This window comes from the organism of the source record quoted next, unplaced genomic scaffold (assembly GCF_019419815.1).
Source record: "Pyrus x bretschneideri cultivar Hongxiangsu unplaced genomic scaffold, Pyrus_bretschneideri_v1 Contig3, whole genome shotgun sequence".
NCBI lineage: Eukaryota > Viridiplantae > Streptophyta > Magnoliopsida > Rosales > Rosaceae > Pyrus > Pyrus x bretschneideri.
In genome coordinates, this window is record NW_025999612.1 from 2,464,371 (window position 1) to 2,487,664 (window position 23,294).

The following is a 23,294-nucleotide window of genomic DNA, read 5'->3' on the forward strand; positions in this document are numbered from 1 at the left end:
CTAAGATGGCTTCAGACAGCTTCCTCGCCCTGATGTGCATCTTGACATCTTAGGCCCACTTAAGATAGTTGGTGCTAGAGATATTAAACGGTGAAGTCTAACTTGTTCAAGTTTGACATGTTTTTTGTAGGAAAAAATATACCAAACTGACACATACCTATCCGGAATGTCCAAGTGTCCATCTGAATTGTGATGTGCTGGTCGATACCTTGAAAGTGACAAAGCCACAAAATACGGTTGACATGTAAAGGTGCTAATAAATTTAAACTTTAATTAAACAAACCAGAGTGCAAACCTTATTGCAAAGCATAAAGTTCAGAGCATAGTGCAGAAAGTATAAAGTAGTCTCATCCATAAAGGATAATTATTATTACAGAAAGTAACCTACTTCAATCGTAGCTCAGGTCAGCTAGATTCCACCAAGTTCCCTCATACTCCAACAAGCTCAATCTCTAGGTCCTAGAGGGGTGGAAAATAAGGGTGAGTGGGCTTATAACATAAATTTTCTAAAACCTTGGTCAAGTAGTCCACAGTTAGATGTTGATTAAGCTCACTAATACGCTTCAAATTCTTGAGAAGAAAATGGGTATCCAGGGTCAGTTTTGACTTAGATGGTCTGAGACCAATTTACCATGTGAGCAATCTTTGCAAGGACATGCACAATGCAATGTATTGATGTCTCAAATTATGTCTATATAGTTTTGTAATAATTGAACCCATCATTGTGGACCATGAATGGCCATGTTAATCATGCAAGCATTTCGATCAATGAACTTTTGGTTCATGACAATATAAGCGTACACTACTTGCATTGTTATGTGATACAACTCATAAGAGAAAGTATGAGCTTCTCAAGTAAAAGATATTGAATTAACAAATTCATAATAATATACAAAATTGAAATCAACATAATAAAAGTGCTAAACAATAAAATGAAATAAAAACAAATTATGGAGAGATAACTCAACCAGTAATTTCTTCCTAGGTCAAAAAATGTGGGAGATGAAATTTAACCACTAAAAATAGAATCAAATAATTTCTATTTTTAGCAAGAATAAGTTTGAAATCTTTAAGTGGGTTATATCCACTGAGTACAAAAATTATTCATGGGAGGATGTGAATTTGTCTCTACAATTCGTCATTTGTCTTTAGTCAGGCCTTGCTAAAAGTACACCAAATAGTTTGTTGTGCGACAAAGCCATGCTCAATGCCTAGAGACATCCACAAAATAATTTGGGTTGTCCGCAATTAAAATGAGAATTTAAAACGGTTACAAATCAGGGAAAAAACTACTCTAGACAGCTCTGACAAATTTTCTGCACACAGTTTTGTTAGTGTTATTGTTTGGAACCAAAATAATGGATTTGGGCTGAGTATAATTATAGGCTAGGCCCAAAGTTAGACAAACTCCAAAATTCCAGGTCTGTTAAGATAGAAGCCCAACCCAGGTGGGTTGGCCGAGTTTGAATTAATGATGGATTTGTTAAAGATCAAAAGTGAATTTGGCTAAGTCCTGATTTAGTCAGGAGTCATCAAAGATCAGGATTGCGTAGTAAGATTCGTAATATTCCAAGTATTTGGTTGTGAATTTGGTTTGAACAAGGAATGAATTAAGTACAAGGGAAGGATTATGTTCAGAGTCCTCAGTCTAGTGAGAGTAGCCGAGTCTAATCCTATTATTGGTTCAAGATATGTCGAGGAAATACAATTCAAGTAGGATTCTACTTCGGTACCAAGTGAGAATCACTCCTATAAATAGAAGAGGGTTTGCAATATTCAAATGACCTTCAACTCAACACACAAATCTACCCTGCACAAACTCTCACTCTACGCAAAACCCTCTCATCTTTGAGAAAACACTGACCTCCCTAACTTCATCAAGCATACCTTGCAATTTGTAGAAATAACTTTGTGTTTGCCAACCGGTGAAATCTTGCAATTTGTAGAAATAGCTCTGAAGTCGCAGAGTCAACTGATCGAAAAGCACCTCGCAATTTGTAGAAATTAGTCTACTCCAAGTTCGGTTGACTATCTATCCAAGTCTTTATCAAGGGATCTTTGAGCCTTTGTTAAGAGAGGTCACTTCATCAGCTTCTCGGAGAGTGAGGTGTTACCAGGTTCTGTTGTTCGGCACATTGAAAATGGCGAACTCATTTTATGATTGGATATTCATAAGTGCATTTCAAAGTTCGGCACTCTAACGGCCAAACCATATTTACAATCAAGACACTTATCTCTTTTGAGTATTTGTGTCCATATAGTCTAGTACCGATTCGATATATTTATATTTTCACAAATATAGTTGAAGCAGCTGAGCCCAGTGTGGACGATTCTTAAACTTCACAGTGATTAGTAGCCTTGTCTTCAGACTTTAGAACCTAAAGGCCGAGACAAGTTCCTTCCTTGGCTACAATCGCTCGAATAAGAAGTCAGCGACGAGTTCAACACCACCACCACCACATTCATTTAATCATTGACCAAGCTCGATCGTCGAGTTGGCACACCCAGCATCCAACTGAATGACATAGTTAGTTCATTAGCTATTCGGCATGTGTGCCACTTAAGCTAAGTAGTTTTTAGGGTCAACATCTATGTAACAAAGAAGGATGAACCATGGACTTTCATGATTCTTTCTATCTTAGCGAGATAATTTTTTGTGTGAATTTATTTTTCTCACCCTAAGATTCCTAGCATTATCTTGTTAAACTTTAAGGTGCTTTTAGCACCATCTAGTAGGATTATGGTAGCATTCATTGCGCAGGTGGCTCGCTCATCTCCATTTTTCGATGATCCAATTGTTCCATTGGTTCGTTCTCTTGGTGGTGGTGATGGTGGCCTTGCAATGGAGGCTCATCTGATGGCTGCAAGTTTCCATTCCAACCTTAGGTTTTTTTCTTGTTCAGCTGTCCACTTTTAGGCTTATTTACTGTATTTTCTTATTTGTTGTTAGGCTTGCATTTAAGTTATGGGCTGTTTTTTGGACTCACTTTTCCTTATACTTTTTATTTAATGGAAGTAATTTAATGTGACCCAAAATGAAAAAATCTGGTTAAACTTTAAAGTTAATCTGAAAGGGTTTTGTCACTATTGATGAAGCATGTGATTTTGTTCGCATTAGGCAGATTCAACTCTCCAAGCTCATCGAACCATCTTGTGGTCGGTTGATATTTTTTTTACTGATTTGTTGAAGATAATATAGTAACCACTGTAAAGTTGCCAATGTGTACACAAAAAATTCTTGATCTTTTTGAAAGAGGTTTTTCTCTTGATCCATTTTATGAGGTTCTTTGTTCATCATCTATCATGTGATCAGTTTTCGTTAAATATTATTTATGTTTAATTTTAAATAAAAAAAAGTCAAATGATTTTTTACCGCACGATACACGATGAATGGTTAAGATATGAAAATCTATAGAATTCCTACAATTTGAATCCAGATGAGATCCAAACCCGATCCTTTTTTAGTTTAGTTGTAGCTTTTACTGTGGTGTAGCTGAGAAACAACTGACATGCATTTTCTTAAAGTCATCATTCATGTCTGAAGAACACGGTTTCGGCCATATATTTAAGGCATCGTCACATGCAAAACAAGAGACCAGTGGGTCATTTACATGCAATGGGCTCGTGCTGGAACCTTTTTTACAATAGATACATAATGTATTAAATAATAATATAGATGGAACCGTTTAGAATTTACTTTGGCTTTTCAATACGGTAATTTATAAATTAGTGCTATCGGGTAACTACAGATACATGAGAAAGCCTGAATCGTCTCCTCATTTTGCTACAAAAAAAGTAAGTTATATTTCGCTTGGGCTTTTTAGTATGATAAAAATTAGAAACGAAATAGTATTCGGTACTTAATTGTTAATGTTATTTGACTGATACTTTATTGGTTTTAGACTTTATCAAAGTCTCTAACATTAATGTTTGAGTTTACATGTCAGCTACATAAATTTTTTAAATAAAAATTGGTAATTAATTTAGGGTTTTAATACTTATACCATCATTAATCTTGTAACTCATTTTCACTTTAAAACATTTCTAAAATACAAAAAGAAAATTAAAATAAGTTTGTACTTATTAATTTTATATAAAAAGATTTTCAATTTTTTAATCATAAATATACCCATTCATATAATTTTTCAATTTTTTTAGTCTTAAATGTACCTATTCTTAAATATACCACTTCACTACTACAAAAAAGTGTTTGGTCAACGAAACAGATTTCGTCGGGCAAATTATTTATTCGTCGCTAAAACCTTCGGACGAAAAAAACTTCATCACGCTGAATTAATCGACCAAAGTTTGAGACGCACAGTTTGCATGGCGAACATTTATAATTCGTCACACAAGAAGTTTGTGCGACTCTAGGTTAGAAACGCGATAAAAGAATTTGTCACGCGAAATTTTTTGATACAAATGATTTTGTTACTCAGAGTTTGATGCTATGAATTATCTGCGTCGTGAGGAACTATAGGCGATGAAAAGGTTTCGTTCTCAAAAAACTTTATGCAACAAAATATATCGTAGCTTTATGTTTTAGGTGAAGAAAATATTTTATCACGCAAAGTTTTTCCAATTAATAATTATTTTACTTTAGGGTATTTGTAATAACATAATTATTTTTTAATTAAATTCGATATTTTAATTAATCTAAGAGTTTGGTATTTAAAATACAAAAAAATGAAAAAAAATGAACAAATTAAATATATTATATAGAAGCGACACATCCCGACCGAAATCAAGGCGTGCTGGTCGTCACGTAAGGGTGACGTTGCCATGTGCACAGTGCTTAAGCAATAATAATATAAGAAATGCAAATAAATAAAAACCCAACTAACTAGAGCACTAAATAAGATAAGGTGCAAGACAAAATAAGTGTGAATTCACAACCAGAGCACAAGTAGTCTAAGTGCAATCCAGCAGGACGAATACTAATTATACAACCCCAAAGGTAATCTTACAATGGTGATAATTTGTCAGAGCTGCCGTGGATTCCTCGCAAGCCACCAAAAAAGCACTCCTAACTAGAACCTGGAGAGGCGCAAAATAGAAAGTGTGAGTGGGCAAAAACAAAGCTTTTCAAAGCCATTTCATTTATCAAAGATTGTAACCCCTCGCTGTAAATAGAATACATATCTATACCACATCCATGCTCAAAATAGCAAAATTCACAAATATGCCATGTCGAATATCTCAGCATAAAAATATGTAAGCCAGGTGATATATATCACTGCAAATGATATATCAGCCGGAGTCACCTAAGGCTGAATCTAGAGCTCATCCATCTAACTGGAGTCACCTAACGTGACCTGTACGGCTCAAATCCACATCTCAACAAGTATACTTGCACACGAGTCGGAACCACCTAAAGTGGTCTGTACGACAGGACTGGGTGTAAATAAATACGCTCAAGTGCTACGATCACATGAAGACTGTGCAAATAATCGCGGGTCACCTACGAGTCGGAACCACCTATAGTGGTCTGTACGACAGGACTGTGCACCTAACTTGGATCCAACATGAGCATATGGTGTGGGAGGTGAACATCATGTGAAGGACTGTGCACCTAACTTGGATCCAACATGAGCATATGGTGTGGGAGGTGAACATCATGTGAAGGACTGTGCCCTAACTCTGGGCGGGAGCACTAACACCGAGGTTTAGGTTTATGAGCTCTCAACACATCTCACATAATCATCAATTCACATAAACAATCTACAACTCACCTAGTACTTACCTGAACGTCCACCGCGTCAAATCACAATGTGCACATATCATACAAATTCATAGTCTAAGCATAAATCAATAGGTATGGCATTTCAAACATAATTTCATTTAAATCGATTTTCTGGGAAAAATCTCAAGTATATAGGTATATACGGAAAATCAAAAGCCCACTCACTAATGTGTGGAAGGGTCGTAGCCCCAAGCCTTGATTGACTACGCTCGTCCTGAGGATAGGTCTCACATATATACAAAACAACTATATAAACGTTAAATTAAAGCACATAAACAAAATTAACTAATAACTTCTCATACATTACTCAAATGGGGTGTTTGAATATACCAACGTGATCTACTCAATACCACGACCATCCCCATATTTTAAAAATAATTTTCCGACCACTCACGCGCCGGCCATGTGCAGGCACGTGCCTAGCACAAGTATGGAAATCCTAACGGCGTTAGGGAATATTCCGTCCAAAAATGGAATATACCATTAAATATACCTGATGCCATTAGTATATTCCATCAAAGTTGACGGAATATACTTCGTCTTCTCCGGTAATCCTTGCCGGAGCCGCAGTCTGCGTCGCCGGAAACTGGAAAAACTTCTAATTGTCATATCTCTTCCATTTCTCAACCACATTCCATGAAATTTGTCTCAAATTAAAGCTTACAATGAGAAGAACAAAACTAATTTCAAGCCCTGAAATCCATGGGATCTCGCCGGAGAAGCCTCGATAATCCGGCCAAACTTGAAACTCACCAAGCTCAACTTCCCGACATCCAAAACACTTCGTTTTTCTTCTCCGAGCTTCGTGAAGATGTTCTAAAGCTTCCTAGTAGATTAAAATCTCCTCAAAACTTCACATTTACGATTGCATGAACAGTGCTTAAATCGGAGATTATGGTTTCTCGGGAAAATGAAGGCTCAAGTCCAGATAATAGTGTAGATGAGTTCCTGAGCTTGCAAGGAACATAAAAACATCCTCCTCGACGTCGATCCATGAAGAAATGGAATGGTTTGGGTGGTGTCCGTACAACTTGTACGGAAAATGGATGAAGTCCGAGAGAAGGAAAGAGAGAAAAGGTCAATGGGGAAAAGGATTTGTGTGTGTGTGTGTTGTGTGGTCCAGTTTGCAACCAACCAAAAACAAGAAAACAAACCTAAGTCTATGTTCCTAATTGGTTCCAAAATATTAGGGACTTAACATATTGGTCCACAACCAAAACTTAAACCACACAACGCCACAAACGTCCAAGGGCAATTTAGTCTTTTCAAACCATCGATAAAAATAATTCGGGATGGGCTGTCACAAAAGTGTATTTACAAACAAAATAAAATATTATAATATCCAAAGTAGCTACTATGACAATGGCGGCTGGGAATCTACTGGTTGGGTGTCTGGTGTTGGAACAAAATTCGCACACATCTGCAGATGAAGGCGAAATCCAGTCGGAATAGTCCATGATCACTGACGAGGGGAGAATAGGGTTAATTGGAGGGGTGTGGTTTAATCTAGAAAGGACTACCTACATATCTCTTGGAAGGAAAATCAAACTACGAGTGTATTTCTATGAAAGAATAGTGTGACCCATCTTTGACGAATAACCCATAGCGAGGCATTGGGAGATGAGTTCTCTATGGACGTGTCTACCCGTAGACGGTGGCGTAAGGGTTTCTATTAGGCATCCCAAGAATATAGTAAAGAATATAAGACTTAGAAAGAGAAGTCAAAGGGAGAGAGATATTTTGTTTGTAGGTCTGAGAGAGAAAGAGAGAGATAAAAGTCCCTGATAAATACCTATATTTATAGGGATCTTTAGAGTTCTTGTAAGGAAAGTAATCTTCATCAAATCGAGAGAATATCTAGGAGGAAATCTAGGATGAGATACCCAATCTTCCTAGAATTATGACTATATTGCCTAATCCCTAAGATATTCTAATTTGACTTTAATTAAGGTTTCCTTACTTAAGAGACAAGTAATATCTTTAATGAGTTTAAGCCTAGTCCATCTGACTACGGCTATCTAACTTCGTCTAACTAAAGCTAGTTTGATCTGACTAGGGCTGGTTCGACCTGACTAAGGCTTCTTTGCTTGTTTACCTAAACACCACGTGCTATGGGCATTCTAGTCTTCCTTGCCACCTAAGGTGCCACATGTCTTGGGTCTAGAAAATCATGGTGGTTGAGATAGCAATGAATCAGGTGGCAATGGCATCGAAGTGCATGCCGGACAACTGGAGGGTGTGTAAGATCTATCTCATTTGGTTACCCTGGACCGCAAGCTGCTGCCTTAGGTCCTAGACTTTTCAGGTTGCTGCTAGACTTTTCATAAGAAATTGTAATTGTTCACCTATTGTGGTTGGAGCCCGTAATCTTGAAGAAAGTACTATTTCAGTTGCTAAAGCTCTTGCTCTTTGTGATAATTTTAAGAGGTGTGTGTTGAATTTTTTAACTTATCATTGATGTCATTTTGAACAATGGTAGTACACCTTGGCGACTGAGAACAGTTAAGGCGGAGTATGCTGAGAAAATGAAGAACAAGGTGGCGGAAATACACAAGGCAGGAGAAGAAATGAGAGCTTTCATTTAAGCAAAAAAAAGAGAGCAATCCCTCAAGGTGGAGGAGACAGTTACGAAGTCTGTTTGACTGAAAATACACCAAAGAAATTGTTGTTGGGGGCATTCTGCGGTTATATAATCAATCAACCACCAAAACAAATGGAGGGGCTTGCTTTCACACTTTGAATTGCAAAATCAAACACATGCAAAATAGTGACAAACATTGTATATAGTTTGCTATTCTATTATTTTAGAGATGTTAAGTATTTGGAAATATTGGCAATATGGATGTCACTTCTCCTACAACAAATCACATAAGATAAATATTAGTACATAGTAATTTACACTGGCACATTAATTAGATAAAATAAACAAATACAATAAAATACTTATCTTTTATATGTTAGAAACTGCTCTTTGTCGATGCTTGATTAGAACAAAATTTTAGGTTGAGGCAAGTATCACTATCCTTAAGAGTAGAATTCACCCCTCTAAGACAATGTCTCTGTGTAGCAAGTTATGACGCCCCAACCTCTAGGATCCAACAACCTATAATCCTCGTAAGTGTACACTCGCAATACTTTGATCTAGTGAACAACTCAATTCTTTTCTTTGGCATGTATGAGGTGGAAATTATTATAGCATTTGAGAGAATACAAGAGATTAAGAGAAGAGAGGACGGTGGAATTTCTTTCAACTAGCTTAGGTTTTTATGAAGGAAAAGCTATATATATAGGATCAACGTAGGTCATTTACTATGTATATAATTTTTGAGAGTCAAAGAAATTAATTGTCACATTAATAATCAAATAAAGAGAGGAAAGGTTGCAAAACTGCCAACGTCCCATTTCTTCTGAAATTATGAGTAATAATGCCAGCGTTATTGGCTAGAATTTCAATTTAATCAATCAATGGATTTGAAGGAAAATGAATTGTGATAATGAGCATGGTTTGTATTTTGAAATACCCTACAAAATTTCAACAATTCCCCACACAGTTCAGAATACAAATCGAATCACTAAAAGGGAATTTGAGTAGCACAAGTTTAAAGAGGACAAGGAAATACCAAAGGAAAGTGAGAATCTAACACATCGGAACTGGTGCCTTTTGGACTATAAACCAACCTTAGGACAAGCTAGCCGTAACTCACAGAAATTTGGTGAAAATTAAATTTTCTATGAACCAATATTTCTTTGCGTGAATCATAGGACTACCCATCCACATTGAATCCTTGGAATCGAGCATGTTCTAGCGGGTTGGCGCGAATAGGCCATGCGCCAACTCGAATGTTCATGAGTGCAGTAGAGAACCTACCTAAGTTCTCATAGGAAGCAGCCCCACTCATACACTCAAATAGGTGAATCCATCAAGTGTGCACTGCAGTCAAGCACACCACCCATATATAGGCTATGGTATTCATTAAGAACATAAGTTCAACCTTGGACGCTGCAATAGTTGCATTATCTACATTATAGGGATAGACTCTCAACAATAATAATATTACATATTAATTGATAATGCACGCCTAATCAACAAGTGACTTGTTCTTACCCATAGAACCTACTTCTTGGGATCTCCATTCACATAGGTTGGGTTACCATCACTCTTCATCGATTTTATAGGCATAAGTCTCATCCCCCTCAATGTAATAATCATCATTAGCATTTAGCTTAGTGGATTTGTCGGAGGATAGGCTAGATCTGATTTTTACCTCAAAATAATTATATCAAATACATTGCATAAGTCATTCAGCTTAAGCTCTCATAGCTATGAAAACCAACTAATTTCTTCCACAAATGGTGGGATATCTCAAACTAAATATAGTGGTCTCTCCCACAAATAGCAGGATATCTCAAACCAAACACATTAATCTCTTCCACAAGGGGATATCACGATTATAGATTCAAACAAAATTGGTTTCCTCCATATAAAATGGAATATAACAAAGAGGTTGTTAAGCCTCAAATAAATATCTTTTTCAAAGAGTGTCAAGTCATGTTCCAATTCAAAGTGAACCTGCATATCTATTTAAGATATCTCCAAAACATGATATTAGTACGTTTAATATTCACCACAAGCATCGTTGTACTGTAAACTAATGATTTCGAAATCGGCAACAAAGCAACTAGATATCAACAACACACTAAAAAACTAGATATCAACAACATACTGAAAAACTAATAATTTCGTTTCCAAAAGAAAAAAATTAAAAATTAAAAAATAATAAAAAAACCCTAATGATTTCGAAAATTGAGATTTGGAAACGATCATTTTGAACAATTTACGAAGGAAAATAATCCATTTTTGAAAGGGTGAGACTATTAATTAAAAAGAAAAGATGGAAATAAAGAGTGGAGCTATATTGAAATTTCTGACCTTTCTCCAAGCCATTTGCCATATTGAGCCATGTACTTCCTCAAGTCCAGTTCAAAGTTGGGCTTGTCTTCATCAAAGGTCTTCTGTACCTACCAAAAGACCAAACGCGAAGTTTCCTTAACTGCAAAATCCCACGTCCAACAATGGCTATTAGAGCGCGAGTGGTGCTCCCTTGCGCATCAAAACACAAAAGGCGAAAGTTTTAACCGCTCAATCGTGAAAAACAATGTGCGAGAGAACCTTATCGAAGAAAACGTCACCAATTTAGTGCAATGCCAAAAGAATGACGATGGTATTTGATTTTGCACTTGGTAGAAATAGCAATTGATATATTGTCGGTATTTGATTTTGTGATTTTACTTTTATTTTAGTTGAATAAATGACGATGTTGCTTTTACATTTCTTTTAGTTGAAACTTTGGTAATCATTTGTAATATTATTTCAACTTCGTATGGTTGAAACATTAGAAATTGTCTCCACATTGTTTTGTTACTTTTGTATGTATGATGATGTGTAAAATTGAATTTTAACTTGTGTTAACGTTGTTTGATTTAAAGTTTGCAAAATAAGATTGAACTCAATAAATTTGGACAAACTTGAACCCAAGTAAACTCAAGCTCAATTAAAACCGGACCTTAATAAACATGCATGAACTCAAACCAATCCAAACTCAAATTATGAATGTTAAGTTAGAATTAGGTTGACCAGTTAACTCGTCCAATCCGCCCAGCACCCCTAATTCGTATTGATGTGGATACCTTCCCGTAACCTGAGCCCAATAGAACTTCTCATTTTTGTGTTGGTTCCTTCCTAAAACTTGGGCCAGACAATTCATATCCAATAGCCCGAAACTCCGAGAGCAATGGATATTGCTTGACTTCTTTAATGGAAGTTGGAATTCTAAATTTCTACCAATCCTAGTTGACATGCATAAATCGTTAAAATACAAAAGAAAAACTTACGATACACATGCATAATATGTGATTGCAGAAATGAAGGAGAATTATCTTCCCTCTTAATCTCTCTCTTTCATTCTTTTTCATCCTACTTGAACGATTATGGTTAAGCCACATCAACATATTATATTAATTTTTTATAAAGACAATAAGATAAAAACAAAATGTGAGAGGAAAAGAGGAAAGAGGATAGGAATAGGATGGGAGAGAATCCTACTCCGGCAGATATAGAGGACTTGTACTTTCAAAGGACAGTGTGTTATTCAAGTATTATACCCAATCTTTTATTTTTGTTACTAATGGTAGAAGAATAAATTGGTATTGAATTTATTTATGAAATTCAAATCTAAAACTTCTTATATACAAATAAACAAAAATATGATTAGATCGTGGTACTAAGTGTTGTGCAAGTATTATTACCCAATCTTGACCTCTTTGTTTTCTTACTAACCAAACACACCTTCCCTCGAGATCTTTTGATTCTTCTTTTGTTCCCAAATGTCCCATTGCATAAAGCTAAGATGCTGCTTCTAAATTGGACGCATGCGTTTGCTAATTATCTAAAGAAGAAAAGAAATTCACGAATTTGTTGCTAGGTCCCACCGTCCCAGTCAAATGTCCCCCCATTCCCACAGTCTCGTAGAGTTTTTCTCCCTTCCACCCTGACTTGGGGACTTTTTTTATTCAATCACGTGACATCTACTTGCTTTCTGGCTGTCGTAGCACGTGATTTTCTTTATTTTTCATGTTTTTACTTTCATTTTTTTTTTTTCACCTTTTACTTGATACATGAAATTGGTGTATCTCTAACATAGTCATTAGCGTGCATGAATGGATTTAATCAAGTTAGTTAGAGTAGTGTATTTCACTATTCATAATATGTGGTATAAAATATGGTATGAACAATCTTATTCATCTAAACCCATGTTCGAATTCCTTTTCATGACATTTAAATGAATATAATATAATTCAAAAATGTTACTCGTATCATAATTTTGCATATCATATTTGTACCACCTCTTTAATAAAGATGGACGTAATGCTAAGGAGACCAAATTTTTAGATTAAATTTGCAAATCAAATGATGCGTCACTAGGAAATACACACTTTAATTAACATTTAAGTAATAATCCAATCATTAACGTCCACATCATTTGACTTTAAAAAATTAAGAAATTTAGTTTCCCTAGTTTAAAAAATATGATAAATATATCATTACTCAATATAATTATTGTATCGTTTGTAAAAAAACAAGAGACACACAATCACTAGAGAGACAGATTTGAGGTGCTTCCAAGGAAGCAAATAGGGGATCTCTTTGATTATGCTTTAGGTGGTGTGCTTCATCTTTTCCAATCTTTCATATGTTCTGGTGGATACCACCTTCACATGGGCACCTTCTGTTGTCTCTCATGTGTGCACATTGTCTCATCATTTCCTATCTCCTTTGTTGAGATTCAGCCTAGTCCTTGTCCAACCAAACTTTTGACAATCATGGCAATAAGATCTTATGAATACGAAGATAAAGTAAATGAAATAAAAGAGATTAACTTGTCTTTATATGAATCTTTTTATTTTCACATGCTAACTAATGCCTAATCACACACTATGTTAGTCTTTTATTTTATGTCACATGATACAAAGATAAAGTGAACTCACATTACTGAAAAAGATATGGAAGAAGCTAGTTTTTTTTTTGGGTAATGGAGGGATTATTAGTTATCTTAATCATGAGTTAAACCAATATCAATATATCATGTGTATACTATGTTAGCTAGATTTATTGGTTTATCAATTTTCTGAAGGGTTTAAGCCATTTGAAAGTGGGATAAGTTGATTTCATATGAATGGTGCTATCTCCACACCTACTTTTACTTCACACATCGTTGTTAATTTCTGTCATTTAATTATCTTCAATTCATTCAATTCGACTATCAACATTAAGAGGTGTGTGTAGAACGTAAAATAGAGTGTGTGGACAGCACCACCCACTTAATATATGTTTTTAAATGGGAATAATTTTTATTGATAAATATGTTACTTCTATAATAATTAGCTTATGATTTGATAAGTACTAACCTTAGAGGATCGAAAAGTTTAATGTCTTGGGATCATTAACATTTTCTGTACCTTCTACATTTTCTGTAAGGTTTACCTAACTATTAGGTCCCCAATGTTGATGTGGAGTACATTGTCATTGTACTTTTGCTTAAACTCAAATTTCAGAGGAGAGGAAGATGGGGTTGGGGGGGGGGGGGGGGGGGGGGGGGGTGGTGGGGGTGGAGGAGGGAAGAAACTAAAAGAGAAAACAAAGAAGGCTTGTTTGGTGCTCAGAAGTTAGAATGGTTTGGATGGAATTTGATAACTAATAAGATTTAAGATATTTTGAAGCAAGAAACGACGGTAGAATTGTAGATATGAAGAATGTTTCATTCTAATTAATAGAGATTAAAGGGGGATAAGTATACGTCGTAGTACATTCTAGATATCATGTTATGGGGATTGAAAGTGATCTTGTACCTTCAACTTGCTCAAAAAAATTTCACTTCTTCGTTCTACATGTTTGGAATCCCATGACTGATCCAATCCACTCCGATCTTAAGCGCTAAACGAGTCCGTAGTGAATAGAGCAAGGTGGTTCGTGTCTTTTGAACCCATGGTTGCTGCAGATTATTTTGTAAATGTTTCAATTAGACAATATGCAACTAGGCAACTAAATGCTTAAATGGATAAAACTAGATTGGAAACGCCCAAAGATTCTCAAAATCTGATAGCTTAATAATGAACCCTAAAAGTCTTCCACTTTGTATGTAATTAATTTGGTGGACATAAACACACTTAATTAAGATGTGTGAACCTAATATTGCAAGGCGTTAAACCTTATATATATTAATGTAATGTACATATCAAACTTTAAGGGGAGGATCGATCTCAACCAACAAAGTGGATTAAGGGTCCCTCTCATAAATAATAAGTTGGAAAGGTGGTAAAGGGACCATCTAGCAAATCTTGATTACATCTCATCTGGAAATATATCATTATCCTAAAGCATCAATTCACATCTTTATAGTTCTTACTTCTCACCTTTCTACTTTTCCGCAGATAGAGGCCGTTCTCCAAATTGTTAATTCATGGCTTACCACCAAAACCTTCTTCTTTGTCATATTTTTCTGAAAATTTCTTAATTAAGAGAGGCTTGGAACCTCGTTAAGAACACAGAAAATCTCTTGGTGAGGTAATTTAGGGCAAAAAGTTGCATATGTAAGTACATAGTAACAAACTCGCGATTTTCACACTACCGTTTTATTCATTGGCACATTTTCTACTTTCATTTGCAAACCAACAAATTTAAAATATTCACCTAAAGTTGTACAAGGTTGGAGAATGTAAATTGAATGGATTTCACAAGGATTCCTATGCACATGTACGAGTAGAGGTGAGAGACTTAAACATGAGAGAAAAAATAATGGATGTCAGTGTGATGAAAATTCAAATTTGATAGAAATGTTCTCTTGCTCATCAAGTGAGCACAGAATGTATAGCCACTCACACTCATATTTGCTGATATCGAGAATAACGAATAGAGATGAGTATGTTTTTAATGTTCTAAATTTAAGCTTTGACATCAATTCAAAATTCAGTGGCCACGAATTTAGGTGAAAAATAAAACGAGACTCTTACACATGGGCGATGGCCCTTTGCATTCAAGTAAATGGACCCCTGTTCTGTTCTCGCACTTGGCACTTGGAATGAATTCTGTAAGTTTGGATGATGCAAATACAGTTGGCCACACACTCTTATTAGGTCAAATACACATGGAGTTGTTTGTCAGAAGACACATGTTCAGAAGACACATGGAGTACGTTTTTTATGTGGGTGGCTTTCTATTTATTCATTTTCTTTTTGGTTCTGATGTGTGGTCTAAGTTTTCGTGTGGAGCAAGACATTGTAGCAGAAGCTTCCTCTTTACTCTTTTCCCACCCCCACTTGTTAAACTTGTATTTCATTCGCTCAAAAATCGATGGGTAATGTACATACAGATTCACACTAATCTGTTGAATCACAAAGTATGAAATGATTAATGCGAAACTTAGAACACATTTAACAAGATGAGATTTTATATATTAACATGTCCCTTATAAAAATAAATGTTCTTAACCACTTGAACTATAAGCCTCTTGCAGAAGTGATTTAAAAATTAAAATATAATGATGTTAAACTTTTATGATTATCAATATTAAAACTTTTCCTAATGTTAATTGTTTACGAGTGGATAAACAACTGACCATAACTTAACTTATGTTAAATCAAGCCACATTCAATAAGAAATCGGTTGCTAGTTAGTGAGAGTATCATCAAAATTTTCTATACTTAGATGTAGGGCTTACTTAGATGGAACGTCTCTATAATACACACACACACACACACACTTATATACGAATCTACAAACACAGAAGGACCACACAGCCACCAGATGGGAGCCAAAAACAAAAGATGTACATGCATGGGGTTGGGTATAGGTCCCATGCAAGGGCAGTTGGGTTAGCAGTTAAAAGTCATAGAGAAAAAGGTGAAAATATAATATTTAGCAAGTATGATCCAGAAACCTAGAATTAGACAGCGCCATACGAATTGTAAATTACACAATACACAAGTAATTGGAGGCATTGAGGTGGAGCTGTTTGGTGGTGGCTGCAGACGCACGCTTTGGAGCTGTGGTGGAGTCAGTAGAGACTACTTATTGACTACCGTGGTTAAGCTAGCTCAGTTCTCACGCCCTAACGGAAGATAACAGGAAAAAGAAAAAAAAAAAAGAAAGAGAGAGAGAGAGACAGAGACAGAGAGATGAGGCAGCTTTAAAGCAAAGAAAATAGGGACAGCAACCGCCCCTATCCTCCTCCCGTTTACAAGCTTTGACCACCTTTGTCCTCCATGTACCACCAACACCACATTACTGTGTACAACAGCAGCATTCCATTCTTCCAACCCACACCTAGACCATATAATATTATCCGTCTGTATCTTTCAATCTACCCTTCCTTCTTATCTTTTTTAATGAATCGCAATTTTGTATAGACTGAGACAAAGTATATTTTTATAAATATTAAAAGGAACTATTTCCACCACATTTTATAGCAAGAATTCAGATTCACTACCACATGCAAAAAGTTGTTTTAATATCAAATAATTAAACCCTTTTGTATAATTAAGTTTAATACTAATTAAGTGAAAAGTTGAAGCAATTTGAACCTAAAATTTAAATTTGACAGCTTATGTGGCATTTTAACATATTTTTATATTTTTCTCTCCACCCTATGTATCAAATTAAACTATTATTTTATTACATTTGCTCTCCTCCGCCGACTCGCCTTCTAATCCCCTTATGCGCAAGCTCGAGGACGCCATCCACTGGATCATCGTCCGCCAATCCGTGCCCGATTGGCCCCCCTTTTGCCCGACGCCTCCTACTGGGTCCCTCCTCCACGGTCGAGATTGCACGGCTTGGCTCAACTGGTCGATAAGTTGGCCAAACCTTTGAGTGAGGAGGAGACCATGTCTATGAGCACCATTAGAGGGTGGCCTTCTTCTGCTTATTTTATCGAAGGTTTGCTTCCCTTTTTTCGATTTTATTAATTGGGTTCTGTTCAAAATTGGGTTTTTATCCTTCAATCAATTGAGATTGGATTGAATTGTGTGTTGTGGTTGATTTAATTGGATCATCTAATTCGTTTCTACATCTGGGTTTGTTTCTGAATTGTGTAATTTTCTCTCTCTAGGTGAGAATTGGAATATCAAAAATCAAAAATGTTTACAAATCGATCGTATTTTGAGGCATTGATCTTGTGTTGTTCTATGATGAAAGGTTGCTGGAATGATTAAGATAAAGGAATTAGTCTGGCTTTTTTTTTTTTTTTTTAATAAATGACATTAAAATATTAATAAAATACATTAAATAATTAGTAAAAAAATTTTGAAGCTACTGTCAAATTCGACAACAAGCCTCTTTGCTGCCATTTCATGTCATGCCACATAGGATTTGGCATTTTGGTTGGAAACAATTAATGGCTATCTTTTTTAACTGTTATAGCTTATGTGGACAATAAATTAGGTGTTGTGATCCACCAGGAATAGTTTTGTGCCCTTTTAGTAATCTGCAAGCATCGGGCGCTGCAGCTAAATTATTTTTTAATCGGGATTATGAAAAACCTAGAAAGTATAGAAGATAGAATCGTTTCAGGCGACGAAACAAATTCTACATTATTTCTCATTGATACATGAGTTTAGGGTAACCTTCGAATAAGTGTAATGATTTGATTTGTAAATTACGACACTAGTAGATGTTTAAATTTAGAGAAATGTTAAGGAGAGTCTCTCAAAGTGTAATTTTTAATAGATTCTCTGTCACTTCATAGTTTAATATCAATTTTCGTATTTACATGATAAAACACTGTGACAAAAATATAAAGTAACAAACAGTCCATAGAGAATTTCGCTTTTAAAAAAAATCTCAATAGCATTTGTGTTTGAGGAGTGAGCATATACCTTACAGTTGCGGTAACCATTACTCATATATTTATGTGTTGAAATTTATGGTTTCGGAATTGAGTAGCAATATATTTTGGGATAAACGATTCTTGGAAAATTAAATTTAATCTGGCTTGTGTTCCCTAACTTACCTAACACGCAGTGTCATATTGCATGCAGTTCCATTTTTATATACATGCGTGATGCTATGAGTTACCTAAACGTGATTCGCTTGATAAAATACACGAGAACAATCCAACAATTAAGTTACCTAATTCTTTTAACAAGTTTCGCATTAATCATGTAATTTTTAAGTGCTCAATAAAATGATACTTTTTTTTTTCAACAACCATAAAATGATAGTTTAACAACTATATATAAACTTATGATACTTGAAATGGGATTTGACCAAAAACAACAATGCCGATTAGCTGTGGCTGCTTGCACAACTTGGTCCGGTCGTGCCTAAACAACCGAATAAAAAAATAGATAATTAACATGATTAACAAACATTGTAAGAGAATCAATCTAACATTGTTTAATAAAAAATCACAATGCAAGTCGTTGCAAAAGTAAAGCAAGATTACCATGCCTACGGATATAGGTATTCAATCGATTTTTATGGTATTCAAGTGTTTTGTCACTAATATTACGAAATAATTATTAGATGGCTCCAAGTTAAATATATAAACTGTCTCTTACTCTGATGTTTCAATAGCAAATTAAAATATCATATTGGTGAAACTTCAATGTCACCAGTAATGGTACTTTTGCACTCGATCGGTTATGTTCTGCTTTTCATCAATGGGACTGCCATTATTTAGAGGAAATATTTTTGTTCATTACCCTTAAATTTGTGATGACAAAAGGAGGACGATGGTGATCTTGGGAGCTCGATTTGTCGAAGAATTTGAGGTTCTGGTTTTGTCTTCGTCGGAGAAGAAAGAGAGAGAAGAGAAAATTTACGGGAAGAGAGGAGTGAGAATGAGATAGAGTGAGGAGAGATTTTTCAGTGTGACCGTCACATAAGGTGGTACATTACGTGTCGTTATAAAAATGGTAGGATATGTGTGTTAAAAAGTTAAGAACTTAAAAAATAAAATTTCTTACCACTTACATAAAAACAAGTATGTACCACTCGTGTTCCTGTCACAACTAAAAATTTCTCTTAAAAAGCCAGAGAGGAGAGAAGCAACGGGAAAATGGAAAAGTGGGTCCTGTTGGCACGCAAACCAATGCAAACAAAAATACAAAGTGTACATAACGATTTATCAAAATATTTTGACTTTCTGTGCTTCGTAGAATTTTCATTTTAGCTTCAAATTTTGTTCGTTTGTGCTCACATATTTAAGGCGATGATTACTACAATATTACAACAAGAAAGGAGACAAAATACAAAGTGAGCGTATATGTCCACGTAGGATTCTATTTTGTCCAACATGATCATTTTCATCATTTCACAGCTTTGAAGAAAAAAAAATACATAAAATTGAAGACGGATCGTCACAGTGAACTATCATTTAATATGTAATTGTTAGTGATTAAAGGATTCCCAGGGGAGGAGTCAAATGTTTAACGTACCATTATATATAATTGTAACAAGTTTTTCTAACACCACATTTGATATTAAAATGAGAGGCTGATGTTATTGATGTATATTATTTTTATCAATGCGGATGGGAATTCAAATTTAAGACTCTTTTAATAGGAAAAAAAAAATCTATAATATATAATAATTCAAATAGAGGTTCATTTTATTTACAGCACAAATATAGATTTGACTATAATACTTTATATGTATTATTATAATTTTCATCTGATGGTCATTGTATATTCATGTGAATATATATGTATTTAATACAATCACAATCTGATAGTTGAAATGATAGTTGAATTAAATACATGTAAATATGGTAGTCAATCCTTCAATTTAAAATTTATTTACTAGACACAAGTATGATATTAATACGTGTAAACATAATATGATAAACAAATTTAGCGACTCTACCACGCGGACGGACTTGTAATTAAGTGGGAAATTAAAGTGAATTATTTCTTATATAAATTTTTGAGAATTTTATGTATGCATTCGTATAAGTCGGCAGGCATGTGTTGGTAGCATTAACGGTTAACCTTCAGAAAATTAAGTGGTATCCATAATTGAAACCTTTATAAAAAGATGTATAATAATTTGTTGCTTTTAGGCTAAAAAAAGTATTCAATTTGGTTAAATGTCATTTTCTTAAGATTAATATAATCAAGGAATTTATTTCCATTAATATAATCATGGAAATTAATTAGTCATTTGCTGACCGACCGTTGGTGTTTCCCTTTAGGGTTGCTCACCCACTTAAAATGACAATATTGACACTAGTAAAGTTAAGAAAAAGGCAACCACATCCCTTACATCACAATCTTCAAATTCTCTTGTGGTAAATTAAAACCCAACAAACCCAGATGCTGCAAGTGCAAATTCATGTCTTTGTCACCTGCTATAAACCCAGCAGCAGAACTGAGGGACTGAAATGGAATTTAATGCATTTCAATGGTTTTGGAGGTGCATGTTTCAAAAAAGATAATGTTAGGAAGACCAAAATTTTAAATCAAATGATGTGTCACCAGTAGAAGCAAACACGTTTTTAGAGTCAAAAATAATCAAGAGGCGACACGTGGATTTTTGGGTTAAAATGACAAAATTACCCTCAAGGGCCGGCCATGCTCTATAAATTGGACCCCATTTTCTCTAAAAAACTAAGTGACACACTCTTGCAAAACTCTCAAAAACTCTCAAAAACTCTTTAAACACTTTTCTCTCTAAATTCTGACTTTGGCATCGGAGGTTCTTCGGCCAAAGCCTCCCCCATTTATCGTGGGCACGTGAGGCTATTGGTCTTAATCAAAGGTGTTGATTGTTTTATAGGTGTAATTTTGTCAAAGAAAGAGAAAGCGAAAATTTGCATCCACAACGTTGACACTTAAGTAATAATCCAAACATCTATAATCATAACATTTGATTTGTAAGTTTAGTTTAAAAAATTTGATCCCTTTAGTATTACTCCTTAGAAATGAAGTACATTGGGTGGGAATCTGAAATTCTGAAGGCTCTGCTGTTTGTGATGGGCATTTGTGGAAGGCTGGCAGCCAAGTGACAACGGCCATTGGGCAGTGGCCAGTTGTTTTATTTCGGACGAAATTAAAATACTGGACCAAGATTGGGTATATACGATAAAATATGTACGTAAAGCTTATGTGGGTCCTTATCATACAAAAAATTCAATTAGAATGATAGTGACAGAATTAAATGATTTAATATGATAATCCCATAGGGGCAAAATATACAAGCTCAGGTTTTTTGAGAAAATACAAGCTTACCTAGATTAATAATAAGTTTTTTTAGTTAAAATAGTCCATGAGAATAATATAACTCCTTACTTTAGTCCCTAAGATTTAAAATCGATAGAACTGATCTGTAAGTTTATCCACCATTAATCATTTGGTCATTCTGTGAAAAATATCCGTTAAATAGGAATAAAATGACAAAAATACCCTCAATTTTTGTCAATTCATTTTGTCCCATCGCTTATGAAATTGAGGGTATTTTTGTTATTTTATTCCTTATTTAACAAAAAAAATTTCACCGAAGGACTAAAATGAGTGATAGTGGACAAACTCAAGCGTCGTTTCTATCGATTTCAAATTTCAGAGACCAAAATAAAAAGTGATGCCAATTTCAAGAACCATTTTAGCTAAAATGTCTTGCTAATAATAGACCTATGATTAAGCATTCAGGTAATACAAACTTAAATGGACTTCAGAGAAGTGTAACAGAACCAGTTTGAGTTTTTTTAGTTCTTTTTTCCCCTTAAAGAAAACAAAATATAAGTTAAAACAATGTTTATCACGAAGAGATAATGTTGTGAATTCTTATAACAAAAAACGAAATAGTTATGTTTTTCTTCTTCGACAAGTTACAAGGAAAATATCCGCGACTCACTTGCTCATAATCTACGAGGAATTAAAGTATTCCACACTACACTCTCACATAGTGCATAAGGTTGTAAAAGCAGTTAAAAACATTCATTTAGTTGGAAATTACACGTTTTAAGTTGGTTACTTATTTGTAGAATTTACATAGACAAGTTGGTAAAAGGAGGACGAGACTTTGTCAAAAACTATTAAATATGAAGAATTTCAAGGTAAACATTGACAAAAAAAAAAAAAAAAAAAAAAAAAAAAAAAAAGGAATTTAAAGATAAACAAGAGGAGACGTGATTTTTACATATTTTTTAAAGCATCTTCAAATGAAATGTCTAAAGTGCCCAATAAACATACAATTGTAAAAAATGGTAGCAAACTCTTTCCAATCGAGGCTTCAGTTTCTTACGTGGCGCTGAGTCATTTGAAGGCAAGGCCTTCTGCTGTCAAATTTGACAGCAAATGCTAAATTTATTTAATGAATGTGATGCAATATATTATAGAAGTTATTGTTTGTTTCAAGTATTTGATTGGTTATCTAGATAATTGGACTCCATAAAGAGATAAAAAAGATTATAGAATGATATTATTATTTAACACACCGTGGAACAAAAAATTGTATAAAATGTCAAATTGCCACACAGGCCATCAAATATCATTTTGATGTTTTAAATTTGACATTTTCTTTGGAGATTCTTTTAGCTTCTCACACCCGTCTATATTAATGATCATCACAATGAATAAATCTAACGGAATTAAGGACCCTAATGTATGACCAATGACTTTCCAAATTTTTATAGGAAATTTAGATACAACTGGACACACATGAAGGAAAATGTTAAACTTGAAGATCTGAATCAAATCCAAATAAAATCTCAAGTGCTGTGCTTTGTTGGAATTTGACCAAGAAAAATACTAAAATACCTCCTGAAAACAGAATACCATAAAAGCACAAGGGCCTGTATGTCAAATTCAAAGTTTCATATTTACTGTTCCCTTAACCCAATACAGAACCATTATTAAAATTAATTAAGAAATAAAAAACCATTTACCAAATTAAATTTATATTTGAATTAATTAATAAATTATCTCAGTGAAGCTTCTCCTTCAATTTTTTTTTTTTACATAAGTTATAAATAATATTTTCTTCCCAATATTTGTTTTG

The 23,294-nt window shown here is 34.6% G+C and overlaps 1 long non-coding RNA gene across 1 annotated transcript; it reads right to left on the reverse strand.

Moving 5' to 3' along the window:
• Positions 1-13,001: 13,001 nt before the first annotated feature.
• Positions 13,002-14,423, reverse strand: LOC125479640. The gene is made up of 2 exons (XR_007260141.1): positions 14,150-14,423; positions 13,002-13,111 (listed from the first exon to the last, which is right to left on the reverse strand). It is a non-coding gene; the product is annotated as an uncharacterized LOC125479640 (long non-coding RNA).
• Between the last annotated feature and the right edge of the window lie 8,871 nt (positions 14,424-23,294).